This window comes from Dermacentor silvarum, chromosome 1, assembly GCF_013339745.2.
Source record: "Dermacentor silvarum isolate Dsil-2018 chromosome 1, BIME_Dsil_1.4, whole genome shotgun sequence".
Taxonomy (NCBI): Eukaryota; Metazoa; Arthropoda; class Arachnida; order Ixodida; family Ixodidae; genus Dermacentor; species Dermacentor silvarum.
In genome coordinates this window covers 256,971,282-256,989,620 of record NC_051154.1, presented here as the reverse complement: position 1 = coordinate 256,989,620, position 18,339 = coordinate 256,971,282, and the positions used below count along the sequence as shown (strand labels likewise).

At 48.9% G+C, this 18,339-nt stretch overlaps 1 protein-coding gene across 1 annotated transcript in view; it reads right to left on the bottom strand.

Annotated features, from left to right (window-relative positions):
• The window catches only part of LOC119437068 (SH2 domain-containing protein 4A-like), a 79,173-nt gene that overhangs the window by 40,652 nt on the left and 20,182 nt on the right, over nucleotides 1-18,339 (bottom strand). The gene's annotated exons all lie outside the window — the stretch shown is intronic.

The window sequence follows — 18,339 nt, the reverse complement described above, 5'->3', positions numbered from 1 at the left end:
GCAGTGCAAGCTCGTATATACGCGTTTGAAACGAGAAGCGATCTCGAAAACTACTCAAGGTTATCCATAATACTCTGTCGTCGAAGCGGCCTGAGACTAAGCGAAAGCCGTTTACGCAGTCATTTGCTACCAACGAAGTGAATTCTACAAGGACAACGCCAAATTCAGTTCGAAGCGGGCGGCCGGGACCGCCGCCAACACGGCGGCCAACGCGCGGCGGCGTTCGCCGCATGTATCGCGACACAGCGAACATCCTGCGTCGTGTCGCCGCGTCGTTACTTGACGCGTGAAGTTCGTCGAGAAAGTTCGCTCCATGTATCCCGGGCTTTAGCGTTAGCGTGCGACGCAACGCTAGCGCAAAGAAAGGCTGCACTGTGCGGTACAAGGTAGTCTTTTAGTATAGCGGAACGGAGCAAAACGCTAACGCTAACGCAAATACACTTGGGCGCCATCTCGAGGCGGATACAGCAAACATGAGCAAACGTGAGCAAACCCTCTTGTTAAGCTTACTCCGCCGCTAATCGAGAACGTATATCGAAAACAACGTCCATTTGTCACCTGTACGTTGCTGTCGAAGCATCGTCACACAAATCTAAAGCAAACACGAGCATTAGTGGGGAACGAATGAGCCGAAAGGTGCAGGCCGACGACTCGATAGATCCGAAGTGGACGGCTCTCGCTTCAACAGGCGCCGCCATCTTGCCCTACGTACGGAATCCCTTGCGTGCGTTAGCGTTGAACGCTATATTCCGGAAATAACGTACGTACGTAAGAGTTCTGGCTACGTTTACGTTCTGCGCATGCGCAGTTTGCAGCACGCAACGCTAACGCTAAATCCTTGCGTTTGCTGTTTTCCGCTATACTAAAACTCCCTATCATACACCAACTGCCAGCTCGTCCTGGCACATGCGCGCCGGGAGCGCCTTTGGCACTCCTACTGCACCATGCAGGATAGGAGCCAGCGCAAGCGGCCTGCGGCCTGGCTGGCCACGTTGCGGCTCTGGGAACGCAGGTTCCCGTCATATCCCGACGAGAAGGCCACGCAAGATGAGGCTACAGAAACGGCCGCGGCACGGGCCGTCGCAGATCTTGGACTCCACCAGCAGGCTGCAGTGGCTACTTATCCTGTGACCCTGTGAGCACCTTGCTCTGTGGTGCGATCTATCGGTCGCTTCCACCATCAAACCCACGCTCAGTGTCGTCTGCTTTAGTTGGCGCGTACACGGGGCAAGCTGATGCGCGCTGCGCCGAGCGTCGACAGTGAGACGTCGCACGCAGCTTTGCGTCACCATCTCACGAGGTCCCTGCGCGCCAATTGGGCGCCCAGCTGTCGCTGTTGCTACTGAAATGTTTCGAACACGGTACGCTATGTAGGCACGGATACGACTGAAATAGACCAAGTGCGCAATTGTAGTGGCGCTGCGCCAATTAGCATCAGGCTGTGTCAAATCGCAAGGTTAAAATAAAAGAGTACTCCAAATAAAGGAGGAACCGAACCCTATACACCCTGGAAAAAATACTGGCTACCGCCAGAGCGCACTAAATAATTTACTATAAACTTGTCTGCAGCGAACCAGTTTCGGTACCAAGGTGCTTTGGATGCATCATCACGCCATGATGCATCGGCAATGCTCCGTTCTACGATCGCTGCGGCTGTCACGCGCGAGCGCAGCCAGAAAAAAAAATAATACAAAGCGCGCAGCACTCGTTTATTTTCTTATGAGCAACAGCACCATACCTAGCCTGACGACAGCCAATTTTCCTTGATGTCACGACGTCACGATTGTCGATGACGCCAGGTCCGACGTCCTTCAAGAGAAACTTAAGTACCAAGTCCAAATACATTACAAGTGTTGAAACATAAATGTTGGCTCTTTTAGGTGCGCGTGTGGTAGAGATTATGCAACTTCGAAAATATGTGTCGGCAATCCTTTAAAAAAAAAAAAAAATAGGCGACATAAGATAGGGCGTACTGAATCATCATCATCGCGTGCTTTGGGTGAAACATACCAGGACTTCTCGCATGTGCTGTTAACTTGTCAGCATTATTCCCAGCAGAGGCGAGAACTGCGCGTCAAGTTAAGAGCAATGGGGTTAGGTATGCGCTCTTATTGGCGGAGGAGAGGTTGGAAGATTCCAAACTATCCTCCGCTACTCTCCCTATTCTAATCTAAGGTTAACGCTTGGGAGAAAGTTTCCCGTTTATTTTTAACCATGTCACTTCACCGTGCGTAAGAAGCGGCTGACCGTATACCGTAAAACGTTCCCGTCGGGAAAAATGTAGCATGTGCAAGGTAGAGGAAGTACGGAACTGCCGTACGACAGACACGGAGATGCGACACAGCCAAAGCTTTTAATGTCGTTCAAAATGAGTGACAGTAAATAAGAGCGCCGTGAACGTATTCGTTTATCTCCCGTGCTTTTGGTCCGACCACTGAAAAGCGACTTGCTTCGGCATTTGTACCGTGCAGGCTCCAGTGTAATTACAGTATCATCACCAGCGTATATGTCTACTGTAGGACGAAGGCCTCTCCCTGCGATCTCTAATTACCCTGTCATGCGCTATAGCTGATACCAACTTGCGAGTGCAAATTTCCGAACTTCATTACCCCACCTAGTTTTCTGCCATCCTCGACTGCGCTTCCCTTCTCTTGGTATCCATTCTGTAACTCTAATGATCCACCGGTTATCCATCCTATACGCACTTACATGGCCCCTGCCCCAGTTCCATTTTTTTTTTCTCTTAATGTCAACTAGAATATCGGCTATCCCCGTTTGCTCTCTGATCCACACCGCTGTATTCCTGTCTCTTAACGTAAGGCCTAACATTTTTCGTTCCATCGCTCTTTGTGCGTTCTTTAACTTGTTCTCGAGCTTCTTTGGTAACCTCCAAGTTTACACGCTCACTAATGCGGCTGCTATATCGAATCATTCTAAAATATTGAATAACAAGTTCACCACTCGAATGACAAGAACTATTCGATTCGTAAACATTCCACATTATCACACCCATAAGCATTCCACATTATCACACCCATAGGAAGCTCAAACGAGAGAATTCAATCAACGCTCAAAAGTGTCCCGTGATCGACCAGTAGCGCTCACTTCCAACTTGCGAGGCTGGCTATACTCATAAAAGCATCAGTCGGAACACACAACGGTTCCAACGACGGGTGAACAGAGTTGCGTGTTTGACAAACTTTCGACGGCTTCGATGTAACGGCGACGGCGGAGCGTTCCACGGCAGCGTCAGAAAAGGCGATGCTTGCAATCATGTCGACGCACAATAACTGCTTCAAGCATACTATGTGGTTATCTGGCAGCAGTTAAGACCTTACATTCACGAGTCCGCGCTTGTTTGTACTCGCATCTCTGCGGTTTTCTAGTCAGCTCCCTGGATTTAATCGCAGGCGCCTGTGCGTAATCGGAAGCTGCCCTCAAAACTGCCGAGATGGCCGTCACACAAGACCAACTGCGTTGCTGAGTTTCTGAGTTGACTTTCAGTTTTAGTGTGGCATTAGTGTACTTACGTGACTGGAATTTGTGTTATTAGACAGTTTTAGTTTAGCGTGGTTACCGGAATAGCGGGCGTACCGGAATAGCGGGATCGAAGTGCGCATGCGCACAACGCTAACCGACCCATACCGTTTACCGTGCGCACGCTATTTCTCAGAGTTAACGTTACCGTATTAGCGTGTTTACGTAGTGTACGTAAAACATGGCGGCGGTCCCGGCCGCCCGCTTCGAACTGAATTTGGCGTTGTTTTTGTAGAATTCACTTCGTTCGTAGCAAATGACTGCGTAAACGGCTTTTAGTTAGTCTCATGTCGCTTCGCCGAGAGAGTGTTATGGCTAATCTTGAGGAATTTTTGAGATCGCTTCTCGTTTCGAACGCGCCTAAGCCTAACGAGAGAAATTTTTTCTGAGATCCGAGCGCCATCTGTCGCTAAAGTCGGGAGATAGGCGCGACGACGGCATATGGCCTCTGAGATGGGAGGATTTCGGAGGCTATGGTAGACAGCTTGTACTGCTTGTCTGTTTCGTTGCAGATCGACGGACATGTGAAGTAAAAATACAACGCGCTCCTGGCTTCCATTGCGCTGCCTATCGCACTCTCCGGACGCACACACACATAGAATTAGGTGCCCTGTGTATGCGAAATTCAAAGCGTAATGGAATAGCGTCCCGCACGTAAACTACGCTATCACGCTATACTAAAACTCTCTTTCTGCAAAGTTCGTTTGCGGAACGGTAACGCTATTTCCCGTAACTCCGCTATTACGCTAACGCTAAACTAAAACTGTCTATTGTTGTTTGGAGTTGACTTTACGACTTTACGTTTTTACGCTTTTAATTTGATTCTTTCTTTTTTTTTTCATTTTTCTATGAGAAAAGGAGTAGCCGGCGCCAATTAAAGGCGACATCATCTCCTAAGCCCCATATAATAAATAAAAAATACGGACCAATTTTGTAATCATCAAAAAATGTTTCTCCTATAATTCTCTGCGAGGTATTTCACCGCGAGATTTCTTTAAGAAGGGGAGGGAACTATTTTCGCAAGCGAAGATTACGGCAATTATAAACGGGTTTGACCAAGTTTCAGGGTGATGTTATTTTATGGCTCAAGCGTAACTTCGGGTCATTTCGCATTCACGGGACCCACTATCACCGCGCCAATGGCGTAGGCAGAGGTGGGGTTTCGGGGTCGAAAGCCTTGCAGACGTTCTGTCTGCCATTGTGCGCCTTGCAACGAATGTAGGGCGACGTTGTGAAAAAGCACTCCCGAAATAAAATATATACAGAGTCCACGCATCACTATGTAAGCAGCAAGAAGGCAACATAATAGCCACGAAGTACTCACGTGACTACACGAGAAGCTGTGCTTGATAACGTTAACAGCACGTGATACTACCGCATACATGACAAGACCGGAGTACACTAAAGAGTCATTGAATCGTACTATAACGTCTATGCCTCTAAAAGTACAGAATGAAACAGTGAAAGCAAAAGGGATGGGGGGGGGGGGGGGGGGAATGATATATCGAAATGAATTAATGCAGGCGATGATACTCGAAAGCCCATTAAACCGGGCACCTAGCTTGTAAATTAGCAAATCATGAAAGGTTGCCGCATCTTTTGGTTCGCTTACAACGACGGGCACTCCACAAACAGTCCATGGACCGTACGTGGGCCGTTTTTAACAGCGGGAAAGCTCAGTAATCGTTGTAGTAATATATCTACTATAACGTCCGAATCTTTGCGAGAGGCGCGCGGTGGCTCGACAGGAGCGGAAAGCGAAACTATGCAAGTATGCAGCTACGATGCCCGCGGAATATGAACCAATTACGAAGGGACAAAAGAAGGTACAATGAAAAGAAACGTCACAGTCCTGGGCTGCACTCATTGGAGCTACCACCACGACAAAATTATTCAGAGTGTTCGAATAGATATCTCGAATACAAATATTCGAAAAACATAGGCTTCGTATATCTAACTGAATACAGAAAATTATTTGAGCTGCCTCTAAAAGTACAGAATGAAACAGTGAAAGCAAAAGGTGGGGGGGGGGGGGGGGGGATGATATATCGAAATGAATTAATGCAGGCGATGATACTCGAAAGCCCATTAAACCGGGCACCTAGCTTGTAAATTAGCCAATCATGAAAGATCGCCGCATCTTTTGGTTCGCTTACAACGACGGGCACTCCACAAACAGCCCATGGACCGTACGTGGGCCGTTTTTAACAGCGGGAAAGCTCAGTAATCGTTGTAGTAGCGTACATCCGGACATTACCGAACATTTCAAGAAATCTAATACCACACTCTCAAAGCGGATACGAAGTCTTTATTCGAAAGAGGAGCATCCAATTCGTATTTGAAATGTCGAATATTAAATTCAATTTCGACGTAAATAATTGCAATGAAATATTCGCATACCCCTTGATATTACCGTACAGCGGGCCCCGTGCCTGTTTCATTTTTACACGACGACATTTTCGTCCACTGAGCGCCATGACTGAGGGCCAGTATCGGTCGCACTAAGTGGTCGAAATGTCTCTAAGTCGCTACAGTGGCGGAATATTTACGCTGCGAAAAATACAACTCCTTCTCTTCCGTTTCTTTTAATCGCGCACTCGAAAAATACGAATTGAGCGTTCAGCTCCGCGAGTCGAACTGCAGAGCAGCCATGGTACCTAAAACACAAACTGGCGAAAAATAAGGGGGGGGGGGGGGGGGGGGAGTGGAAATGCATGAATTCATCCGAGTCGTGATCACCGCAAAGCGTCCGTCAGAATGTGTTTCATATATAATATTTTTTTACGTTAATTTAGCCACACTGCCACAATTCCAATTCTTAAATCGTGCAAAACAATATGCTGGGAACAAATTTAGAACCACGGATCTCAAGGTATGTCTTATACCAACTCTACGGTTGTGGACGAACACGGAAGGGAACGCACAGTAAGTCCCGCGGCAATCGCGGGATTTAAACTCGAGCAGTGCACGCGAAAAAAACCTGCAGAACATTTTACCGTCATCGTGCGTAGGAAGTATTACTCAACCGCCGCGGCAGCTTATAGTGACTATGACGTTCTGCTGTTGTGCACGATGTCGCTGGTTCGATTCCAAGCAGCGACTGCCGCATTCCGATGGGTGCGGAATAAAAAAAAAAAAAAAAAAGTTGCGTACAGAGCTTTCGTTGCGTGTTAAAAGGGTCCTTGCTACGAGTTCTCGGCGCTCCACTACATGGCGTACATCACAGCCAGATCGTGGCTCTGACGTACACCATAATCGTATTAGATCGTGACTTAATGAGCGAAACCTTGTTAAGCCTCGATTCAAAGGAAAATATTTTGTATCTTCACACTAGGAACTGCATCGACTTGGAGCATTAAATATTTTCAGGAAGCCACCGCGATCGTGTGGGTCGAAAAGAAAGCCACGTAATTCAGATTTCGCAAGTTCCTTTCTATCCTTCGATTCTAACCGTTTCCTATGCGTTGCGCCGAGTGGCCCATCTCGGCTATAACGGCGGCTGGCGAGAAGGCTGGTAGGTGGAAAGAACAGTCACAAAATAATGGCCCCAAGAATGAGCTCAATTGTTGAAGTGCAGCAACTAATCTAAGAATTAGGGGAAGATAATCTAGTATAGCTACATGAGACGAAAAATGAGCGACTCGTGAAAATCTGGCACTTCCGCAAATGCGAGCTCCTTTATTTAATTAAATTGACCGCTGCGCTTAACGAGACACACCAGATGCACACCTTGTCGCAATAGGCTATACATGAGAAGTGCAGATCCCTTCCACTACTGTGAAGATGGAAGCCAGCGAAGCTGTGACTATGGTGGGTCTGGTGTAGTGAATATTGCCCCCACGATGGGAATGGGCGTATCGTCGTTGGGCATCACCCAACCGAACATGCCTATCATGAACGTTTCAATGTCTTTCGTAGGCGTTGCAGGGGGAACGTACACAGTGGCCATCACCGTACCGTCAAAGCGTTTTATTAAAGACGGCTACGCCAATCGCGGCGCGCACAAGCGCTAACGCGCTCACGTGGTCGCCAGGGTGATCTACGTCACGTAATGAAGAAAACGTAAGATCCGGCGAAAACCGCGGTATAATGCACACTTTTTTACAATCCTAAGTTTGAAAACACGGCCAACCCGGCGTTTTCATACGCCTCCACGAGGTGGCGCGACATGTCTGAAATTGTTGTACACTACATTTCCGTTCTTATACGGACGCAATCTCCTGGAACCTAGCCTACAACAGCTTCGCTGTAGAAACCCTCTTGGTAACAGGACTGCTACTGCCAGCGTTGCTCCGAGGTGGAATTACACGATGCCGCTGAGAGCGTTCCACACAATTACCCTCTTAGCTCTAAGGTTTCAGGAAGATTAAATTAAAAGGACTTCAGACAGGAGGAGGAGGAGAGAAATAGAAGGCAGGGATGTTAACCAGAAATGCGCCTGGTTGGCTACCCTACTCTGGGGGACGGGAAAGAGGGAATAGAAAGATGAGATAGAGAGAGGAGGGGGGGGGGGAGGAAGGACACGGTGAGTTCGCGCACGCACGCGGAGGGCCTGAGCAATTCAAAGGCGTTCACATAGGCCAGTCGTCCTCAAGTAAGACAACAGTGCCTTCACAGCTTTGTGGGCTGACGAGCGATGGGGACGGTGTTCAAGGAGCACCTGCACAGACAACGGTCGATCGTCAAGTCGTCGCAAAGCGTTCGATAAAGTTTGTCTTTCCGACTGAAATCGAACGCAGTGACACAATACATGTTCTATGTTCTCTTCGCTGCCGCAGTCGTCGCACGTGGCACTTTCGGTCATTCCAATCAAAGCACAGTACGCCTTCGTGAAAGCCACTCCCAACCACAGCCGGTATAGAAGCGATGCCTCACGTCGGTGAATCCCGGGTGGAGGTCGGAGTTGGAGCGAAGGGTTCAATTCGTGTAGCCTCGTGCGCCTTATGTTTGGGGTGTTCCACGGGGTTCAGACAGGGTTTGCTTCCATCGGTTGGCTTAAATGCAATTTCGCATTTCAGTATGCCTAATAAATTAATTAAGTCGAACGAACTGTTCAAGTTGTTACAGTGCGAGGGTCAGTTTGAATGCCTTGCTCTGCACAGTGTCTGAAATTGTTGTACACTACACATACAGTTTTCTACGGACGCAATCTCCTGGAACCTAGCCTATACCAGCTTCGTTGTGAAAGAATTATTCGCAATGTGGCTGCGCAGATCGGAGTTGAAAGCTGCAGCGCGACGAACGGTCGACCCCAACCCAGGAAAGTAGACCGCGCCTTTCACGTACAGGACGCATGCGTCGGACGAGAGAAAAGCACGAGTCCGAACGAGGAACAAAAGAAAAAATAAACCATGGCACCTGTCTTCAGCGATCGTTTTTCAGAACAATAGCTATGGGCTGGTCTAATTCTTTTTTTTTTTTTAGATCGATCGATGGACAATTTCAGGACCTATAATGCAAGCCAAAGGGGGTAACACTCACACTTTCCGAAATGCAAGGTTATAACTACCCGACAGTTTGGACGACCAAACGACGAACGGAAATGTTGCCTCAAGACGCGCAACGACGGATGCAGACCGCACAAATAAGCGCCAGCGAAACCGCGCCGAGAAAGCCATTTCCCGCTTATGGCTGACTCAAATGAATACACGCAGAGAGGAAGCGCACATCAGCGTCTAAACATCGCGAGCTGCTCTTCCTTTGACTCAAACGTGACTCAGCACGTGTCGACACAGCGGTTAGGACAACCGCATGGAGCGCCGACGATGAGCACTGGCACTTAAGTACTCACACCATCTCCGTAGCGCCTATCACAATATATGGAGAACAGAGGACACGGGAAACGATTTCTTGTTCCAGGCGCGCAATTGCGAATCTTAGAATGAGCGGAAATTAGTATTCAACCACTTATTCACATACGGCATGCAATGAAAAAACAAGAGAAGAAAAACTATTTCGTCAACTTATATCAAGTATGAAATTAAATTATGGGGTTTTACGTGCCAAACCACGATCTGATTATGAGGCACGCCGTAGTGGCGGACTCCGGAAATTTGGACCACCTGGGGTTCTTTAACGTGCACCTAAATCTAAGTACACGGGCGTTTTCGCATTTCGCCCCCATCGAAATGCGGCCGCCGCGGCTGGGATTCGATCCCGCGACCTCGTGCTTAGCAGCCCAACACCATAGCCACTAAGCAACCACGGCGGGTTTATAGCAAGTACGCTCCACGTCGTAAAGTGGCGGTCAGTCGCCACTACGAAGAGATAAACCGGAAGCAGCTAAGATAACGCGGCGCAAGGCATTCAAAGACAACAATGTTATCGGGCTGTTTGTACGATTCCATGGTTACAGGCAGCGCTAATTTGACACGGGTGATTGCTCATGCGTCCGTGTCAAGATTGCGCGACCTGTAGAAGGCACGGAGCGGCTAGAATTAAATTCTGGGGTTTTACGTGTCAGAACCACGATCTTGATTATGAGGCGCGCCGTCGTGGGGGACTCCAGATTAATTTTCACCACATTATGTTCCTTAACGTACATCGAAGTCTAAGCACAGGAGCGTTTTTTTTTTTTTTTTGCTTTTTTGGCGGCTGCCGCGGTCGGGATCGAACCAACAACCTCAAGCTCAGCAGTGCAACGACATCCACTATATAGGCTACCGCAAGGTGGCCATGAAGTGGCTAGCTGACAATGTGCATCCGCGAATGTCTACTGGCAAATACCTTGTATATGAAGTTGCAATTAAGGCTACGATACATCCTCGAGCGGCGCCTTGTGCATTAAAATGCACACTGCCTTTAATCTTGAACAATACTGAATCGCGAGTCATTACGTGAGACATGTATGGAAGTTGTTTAAACATACACTTGCCATGAGCTTTGATGAAAATTTACATTCGATCAACACCGCCGTGTCGTCGTCACAGAGGACGAAAAGCACCAGTGAAATGCGTTTCGGATAGCGCGAGTTGACACAATTCATGATGTAGCATCACCGTGCCAACCTACCACACCATTGTCTTCGTATCTTTTTTTAGAAACGAAAAGCTGCGTTTACAACAACAAACACGAGAAGACTTACTTTATCCACGTGCTGCCTACCTCATCCAACCGTAGCATAAAAATAATATTTATAAAAATATGGAGGACGCTTAAGCTTCGCCTTTAAGAGTGGAACGCGATAGCATTCAAAGATCCCCGACTGTCATAGGCTTCCCGGAAACTGCAGCTTTCTTTTATCTGCACCTTCGCCTCGGCGCGTCGCTGATGATGATGATTTGTGGCTAATGAACCCTTCGTAACGGGTGGACTCAATACATTAGTGCCCTAGCCAAAAGAAAAAAAAGGAAAAACAATCCATAACCACATAGTGAAGAGCTATACCCCACCCGGTACCGTTCGCGATTGTTTTAGTTGTGGCTACGCCCTCGAAGCAGCGGTCGCGTTCAGCGTCGAGAAATCCGAGGGCCTGCGGCACGGTGGTGCCCTCTTTTGGGGTGGGAGACAACTTTGCACAGCTAAGGACCAGGTGCTCCGCCGTCTCGCTACCGCATACTCGGCACACAGCGGCCTGTACCTCGGGGGCGCTGCCGAGGAGGCTAGCGCCATCTAGAGGGTGTTTCTGCAAGTAACCTACCCGGGCGAGCCACTGTATGAATGGTAGTGTAGCAGCACCAACGAGGCAATGTGCAGAGCTGCTGCCGACGCCGTCCGCGTTTCACCGCGTTCGAACCGAACGCGCGCGGCGTCCGTGACTGCAACCGGTGCCTCTGGCGGCGGCTCGAAGGTTTTCACGAGAGAGCACTATAGACTCGTCGAGCAGCGTCGGAAGTCGCTGCCCCTTCTCGCCTCGCAAGGTTTCTATAAAAACAAGTTCCCGTTGTAGATTTGTGCTTAAGCAACTGCATCGCGTGCAATACATGCACGCTACATCTACAGTATAAATGCTGGAAAGGGGTGTTTAAGTTTCCTCGTATATTCAAATTACAATCCGACGCTATCATACCTGTAGGTTGTGGTTAAGTGGTACTTAACAATTTTTCTGACGCATTTTACTTTGAGAAATTCAATTAGTTCCCCAGCGCCTCTGCGCCACGCGGAGGGCCTGCGTGGTCGGGATGGTTCGGGATTATTTTCGTAGCCACGGACGCCGCACGCCGACGTCGGATTTTCTGCGACACGGGGCCCACGCTATCGCGTTAAAACGGCTAAGAAAAGTGATGTCCCGTAGCTGTCTGCGGATGATATATGCTGCGATGCGCGGGCATTCAGAGCACATACTACAGGCAATTATGAACAATAGAGAGTTAAAAGATCATCCATCGATCGTGTCAGTAATCACGCTTTATGAGCGTTTTACTTGTTTCTTGAACAATACTGTTGTAACCAGCTGCCAGCCTCGCAAGTCTCTTTCATACGTCGTTTTTTTTTTGTTTGTTTTTTTCAGCTAGGGTATAGCACAACAGTCTAATGGCTGAAAACTAAAAGAGTGCACACGAAGAGCACAAGGAAGGCAGACAGACGTGTGTTCGTGGGGCGCTGTTTTTTCGTTTCAGTGGCTATGTGCGAATTATCCCAACAGCAAGCTCTCCTGTGATAAATGGTTTGTTCCAAATGCCCATCACCCGTGTCGCGCACCCCGGTACGATTCAAGAGCGACAACATACGCTATGGGGAGCGCGCCGTCGAACTGGCCAATCAGCCAGGCGCTAAACAGCGCGCCACATTCAAATTAAGCGTTCAACGCGAGAGCGCTTTGATCCTTATTAGGTTACTTATCCGAAACAATAATAACGGCCAGAACCACGGCACCTTTATAATTACTACTATTTGGCGTAGCATGCAGCGCTGCATGCCTTACACAATTACGCGATTTCAGTTCGTCGACAGTGGGTTATGACACTGTCGATGCGACAACAAACTGACAATGCGACCTCGCACAAGCGTACCCGAATGTCGCAACCTATAGCACAGACAACTCGTTAGACAGGGAGATAATATAAACAGCTTTCGTGACGATAACACGACAAAAACCAGTGACAAGTAATAAAATTTGAAGCGATGCTATACACAGCGCGTCGCCGATTCGCAGCGAAACATTTGCACCAACGGAATGACGCGCACAGCGAATTCATAGCAGCTGGGCCAAAAATGCCAAGCGCTCGTAGCTAGAGGTAGCGTCGCAAGCTGAAAGTGCTTGTTTACGCCTATAAAAAACCCGCAGCGCGCGCGACGTTTAATAGAGGTCTGACTATCAAACTGAAAAGAAACGAACACGGCTCACGTACAAGCCTTCGAGTGGCACAGCGCGTCAAAAAAAAAAAAAAAAAATAAACAATTAAGTGGAGGAACACGGTCGGTCGAATAAATAAAAAGCGCGCCGAAGGGGGATCGGCGAACCTAAACGAGCGGCGAGGCGCGTTCTAAGCACACCCCAGCGGAGACGGGCGCTAAATAATAGAATAGTAGAGAAGGGAGCAGAAGAGAACTAAAAACGAAGCATCGCCGTGCGAAGAATGCAGCCACCGGCTCTCTCCGCGGGCGCGCGCATTCCACGGATGCCGCCGACAGTGAGCGTCTCTCAGTGGTGGGTTCGGCCCCTCTCCGAAAAGTTTTCCACCTCGACTTCTTTTATTTTCGTTATTTTCACGGTGCGACTCGTCTCGACACGTGAGCTCGTCAAGCTGAGCGGCTTCCTTCGCTTGAACGGGCGACGAGCACGCGCTACGGAGACCTGAGCAAGACGGACGCGCACTACTTCGACGTCTGCGACGCGTTCGTGAAATCCCGCGCACTTCGCTTCGCTGCCGGCAGTAGTCCTCGAGTCACGGCAAGGCGCGTGAATCACCCGCGTGTCGTTCATGACGAGGTCACGACGACGGGATGAGTTTTGGGTGTCGATCATAAAATTCACAACACCTATCTGGTTGGCCTTCCGCACTTTTTTTTTTTTACCCCGCTAGGAACGACACACATTCCAGCAGCAGCATTGATAAGCAAGATAAGAAAAAAAAATATGTGTATATGTTGGAGCATATACGTTTACAATTATTCGTTATCTTAGATCAGATTTTCTTATCTCTCTTTCCAATTACATACGGAATAAGCCACTGTCAAAGGCAGTTGTGCACGATGAAGAGCGAGTCAAACAGAGAAGCGGAAAATGTTTTATAAACAGCCTAACAAGTATAACGGCAGTTGCACGGTCCGACTCTCCGAGACCGTATCAGGAGCGGAGAAAAGTTATCAAGGTAGAGTACCTGCCCAACGCCACGGCACCCCATGAAGCAATCCTCCTGTTCAGATCCATGCGTGACTCATCCGATGAGTGTCCGAGAGGAGTCGACTGGCGAGAGCGCGGTCAGCGGCATCTAGCTGTACGCCGTCGTACCTACTATGCCATCGAATTTGTGCCAGACATCTCCTTTCCCAGTACGCATGCTCCGCGCGGAGCCTTCGGCGGAGCATTTGACTCATCGTTTCCGCGGCAGCGGCGGCCCTGCTCTAGAACCGCTCCTAGAACAGCGCAACCGCGGCCACATTCTACACCTGCGTGAGTGCCAGTAAACTGTAACAGACGATCGAACATAAACTGTTCGATGCAGATAGGAGTGACGATACCGAAAAGAAAAAAAAAAAGAAAGAAAACTTACGGTGCCGATGGTGCGGCTCACGACGACGCTATAACGACGACATGTAAAAGCACGTTCCTTGGCGGCACCGACGAGCGGATGATTTCCAAGTTGTCCGCGACGCGGTCGTCTTCGGGAAGCTCGCGGCCCACAAAACACTGCGGCAGCACAGGCACGCGCCAGACCGGACCGAGACTGCTGACTGCCACGAGCAGCAGTCAGCGGCACACACACAGAGAGACCCACACAGAGTTGGCTGCACGCCGCCGCTCCCTTCTCGTCTGCTGCCGGCAGACAGCTCCGCACGTTGCCGCTGCAGCTCAACCTCTCCCAGTGCATCCAGCCCAGCGAGTCGAACGAAGCGCGGAGGGCGCGAGGCGCGCCCGTCTAGCGGAAAGGGACGCCAGCCTCCTCGGCTCGGTGCGACGCTCTCTCCACCGTAGACTGTAAAGACACTCGTGGCGCCATCCTGTGGCTGTGAATAAAGCTGTGGATCAAAAAGAAAGCTTTGCTTCTTTCAACCAAAGCCGCACGATGGTGAATAAAGCGCGTGTTTTGAACATTTCTGCGAAAGCACTGTTCTGGTGGTTTGGACGTTCTCCCTGGTTAGTTCAACCCTGCAGAGTATACATTTTTTTTTTTTTTTGCTTCTACTACATGTCTCTTCCTCCGTTCCTCTTGCCCCGTGCTCTTGCCGGACGCTCCCTTCCTCCCCATCTTCTTTCTCTCGGCCGAGGGGAAAGTGCTAGGAAATGCCTGTCACCCTCTCGGCTGCTGATAGCAGTCGTCCGTTCCAAGCGCGCAGCGCGGAGACCCGATGTTCCTTCGTCTGGCACGCATGCGTGCATCGGGCCGCTCCGGTGTAGTGTATGTGCCCGAGCGCACAATGGCCATCTTACAATCGGACCGGAACGTCCCGGAAATAATCGCGAGTGCGGCCAGTGGCTCCGTTGTCGCGACATGCATCGGTGACAGTGCGCTTTGCGCTATGCTAGTGTGCGTGCGCGAACCGAACGAGTATATGTGTGGTCACGCTGAGATTTCGGAGGACATCGTCAGGGTTATTTTTTTCTTCTTCTTCTTCTTTCTTCAACGGCCAGCTTCCCTTGCCGTGGATACCAGAAACGAGTGCATTGGAAAGCGAATTAGGGTCACACGCTGCGCTGGAGAGCCGCGTCAGTAAAATTTTTCCTCAGGACGCGAACATACATAATGACATCGGCGTAAGGTTAAGCCTGCCTGGGATCACTTGTCGACAGCAAATGCGCCGTCCTTGCTGTCAACATTTTCCTTTTTCTTTTTTTCAGTACGCTCGCTTAAGAGAAGTTTCATGACGGGAGTCCGGCCCTCCACTGTCGTCTTGTGTTTGAATTCCAATAAGTAATCTGCGCATGGTTTGTGGGTCGAAATAAAACGCAGAGTCAGTGACAAGAATTCAAAGAGGCATGCAGTTACGATATTTCGCAAACGCCCTCGATACCTTAATCTAGAAGCTAAAAGAACCGCTGCCTTGCGTAATCCTAATTTAACTGAGGCCGTCATATCGCACTTTTTCCCTTCATCCACGTTGCAAAAGAGTAACCGTGGCACGACTGACTGATGCCAATATGCGTCCATGCTATATTGATGTCAATAATAGTAATAATAAAAGATCATCACATATGTGCAACGATATTCCTGCATATATAAAAACAGAAAATTATATAGTGACGCATGCGACCGTCATTGTGACACGAAAAGCTGCATAGTGTAGTTGTCACATTAAACATGCGGTTTTCGACTAGGCAGAAATATGTTAAAAGCAAAAAGTGGTCCTATCAGTTGATAATATCCTATCAATTAATAAAAGAAATCTACCTTGGAGGTGTTCTTGTACACGTTATAGGGGGAAAAAGTAATTGATTACAAATGTTGCGTTGAAAATGCATTTGATTTCGGTTATCAATTATAGAAGTACAGAAATAATTGAATAATTACAAAAAAGTAATCAATTGCACTTTTCGCGTTACTTTTAGCGTTTGAGTTCAAGTTGGGCAATGCCGGTGCTGTAACAGGAGAAAGCTTGCTACCTTACAAAGTCGCAAAATCGGACTATGTGTACGCACATAACCAGATTGCGCTACGAAAAATAAATATCGGCTCTAATTTTAACGTCGCAGTGCGTTTTACATCTTAGTGTCGCAGAGTTAATATATATATATATATATATATATATATATATATATATATTAATGATTAGCAAGTGCGAGATTTTCAGAAGTTCGGTAACGCTGAAGTGTAGCCGTCCTGTTTGATTGTGGCTGTTTAAGGCCCGGCAACTGCCGCTGCAATAATTGGTTGGACTTGACCAGCAAAGGCTCACATTTTTTTTTCGCTGCTATATAGCTATCTCGGTGCAAGATATGAAAATAACTGAACAAAAGATACCAACCGATAAGACAATTAATCATAGCAGCGGTGCAATATCGAACGAGCGGAGAACAGAAACCAGCAGACCGAATTAAATACACATGCCACTTATCTCGAGCTCCGTACATACAATTAAGGCGCGCTTAAAAATGCTACGTATACATATCACCAATGATCCTGCTCGCGTGACATGGCTCTAAAGGCTAATTGATGGCGCCGTGACAACACTTTAACTTTATTATTGCTTATTCGTTCTGGTAATACCACTGCAGACCCGCAGTTCTAGCCCTCTAAATGGAGCTCAGTAGCCGACAAGTGACCGCCAGCAAGTAACCCCCGTACAGGTCGCTACGATGTATTCTGCGCACGTAAATAATGTCGAGTATAAATTACCCCGTCTCCGGCTTTATCCTTTGCGGCGGCATCCGCCTAAGCATGTATTGCAGCCGCAATATTCGAGTCGATAACAATTCATCTGTTGCCATTACAGACGCCCAGATGGAACACCGGCGATGCTTCCGATTACGAGTTGAAAGCTGTGTTTGCCCCCCTGACGCTATACCATGCCTTATGCAGACGTCATCCGTCTCGGCTAACGTAAAGGCAGCTTCACAATCTTCGAAGGGGACCATTATGCGACATCTTGGGTCGTTCTCGGAAATTCCTGACGAGCGAAAATTGGCCGCGCGACTTGCTGCGAGGGACATCCACAGTCGGGTGGGTGGTGGTTCAGTCAACTACGTTCGCATCGTGACGCGCGGTGTGCAGTAGAGCACCCTCGATCCACTCACGCGTTCCGAGAAGCGCTTCCGGCGCGTGGCAGCCCTCGGGCGCAACGAGCGGGAGTCGTGCCAAGGTCGAGCTCACCGCGCTGCATATACACCTGTAGACTCGTCCGCGATGGCCGCCAACCTGACCCATCGGACCCTCGGGCCACTTGAACCTGACACAATTCCCTGTAACATCCGGAGCATGCGCCCGCCCCTCCGCTTGCGTGTTACGGGCAAGACCATGCATGTCGGTCCATTCCGTCTCATCAACCGTCCGCGTGCGGGGCAAGCTGCGAAGGATAGGGCCTTGTGGCAGCCAATCGGTATAGAGAGAGTTCTAGATTATAAAACGCAAGGAGGCTTGCGTCCCAGCAAAACCCAAGCAGAGGTGGGCTTATTATTTTATTATCTTTGAACATCGGGACTGAATGAAAAACTGTAGTGGTTGTCAGTTGCTTTCCTAGTGCATGCGCGGACAGATTCTTGTCTTATCTTCTCCATCTTCCCTCTTCCCCCATTGCACTGCAGCCAACTGGACAGTTACTCTGCTAACCTCTCTGCCTTTCGTTTCTTTTCTTTTCTCTCTCTCTCTCTCTCTCTTAAACAGACTTTGGGTTCTTGGGCATAAGCAAGCCACCTGCGCCCCCTAATCGAAAAATGTCTATAACAGAGAGTTGTAGATTAGGGTACCCAAGCGCTCGGGGACGCAAACTGCATTGTACAGCCAATTTGCGTTCTTTAGAACTCCCGTCGGTCTAGCTGCGTCCCCCCGATGATTAATTGGCACACTAATCTAAAGCTACCTAATACAACGAGCCTAATAGAGTGACGCTTCCATTCAATAGCGCGAAGGGCGACCAGAGGCGCGGACGATGAAGGCAGTTATAAGCCATCCACTCGCAGTGAAGCCCGCAAGCGCTGGTGAACACACTGCTCGGAGATGACGCACGCTTTCTGTGTGTATATTGTATATGCATTGTCGCGGTGAG